The sequence below is a fragment of the Ammodytes marinus genome (genome assembly GCF_949987685.1).
Source record: "Ammodytes marinus genome assembly, chromosome: 21".
Lineage (NCBI taxonomy): Eukaryota > Metazoa > Chordata > Actinopteri > Uranoscopiformes > Ammodytidae > Ammodytes > Ammodytes marinus.
This window is the reverse complement of record NC_137225.1, coordinates 23843069-23844289: the sequence shown is the minus strand read 5'-3', so window position 1 is coordinate 23844289 and position 1221 is coordinate 23843069.

Genomic DNA, 1221 nt, shown 5'->3' with positions numbered 1-1221 from the left:
GCAGGTTTAAGCAAGAAATAAAAAGTCAATAAGGTGTCATGTAGGTCCCTTCAGTACTGTTATATAGTCCAGGAAAGGCTGACATATCTGTTTAAACTTCTCTGCTTTCCCTGAAATCTCATAATGGATTTTCTCCATATATACAGTAATACAGAGAACTCCATGAGCCACATATCAAAGCAGGGGGCTATCTCCTTATTCCAAACCTTAAGAATAATTTTTACTTTTATGTATTTTATTGTGTTAATATGAAACTTAGGCTGGGTCCCTAGGTTCCAATCCCCATACTTCCCTACTATTTAGTATGCCAGAAAAACAGTTAGGATGTCCCAATACATGCACGTCAATTGCAGTATGCTAAAAAATACCTAGATGCCCCGCTGACTCCAATAGTATTTTGGAGTATTTGTCTTTATTCTTTATGACATTTCTCGACATGAAAAAATCTTCCTTATCTGATTTTTTTTTTCTCTCCTGTCTGTGGCCCTAAAACTCTTCTGTACTTTAGTATGTAGTGGTAAAAAGACTAAAACTCTTCTGTACTTTAGTATGTAGTAAAAAGACTAAAACTCTTCTGTACTTTAGTATGTAGTGTAGTAAAAAGACTAAAACTCTTCTGTACTTTAGTATGTAGTGTAGTAAAAATACGAAAACTCTTCTGTACTTTAGTATGTAGTGTAGTAAAAAGACTAAAACTCTTCTGTACTTTAGTATGTAGTGTAGTAAAAAGATTAAAACTCTTCTGTACTTTAGTATGTAGTGTAGTAAAAAGACTAAAACTCTTCTGTACTTTAGTATGTAGTGTAGTAAAAAGACTAAAACTCTTCTGTACTTTAGTATGTAGTGTAGTAAAAAGACTAAAACTCTTCTGTACTTTAGTATGTAGTGTAGTAAAAAGACTAAAACTCTTCTGTACTTTAGTATGTAGTGTAGTAAAAAGAAAGAGTATGTGATTTGGAACGCAGGGTAAATGTGTCAGTTATCATTTAAACGACACAGCACTAGTATCCCTGCGTTCATTTTTTTTTTCATTATTTCGAGAAATGTCAAGAATAAAGACGAATACTCCAAATTACTATTGGAGAGGGACACACAGGTATTTTCAGCGTACTACAATTGACCCGCATGTATTGAGACATCCTAAATCTTTTTCTGGCGTACTAAATAGTAGGGAAGTATGGGGATCGGAACCTAGGGAATGTGTCAGTTATCAGTTAAACA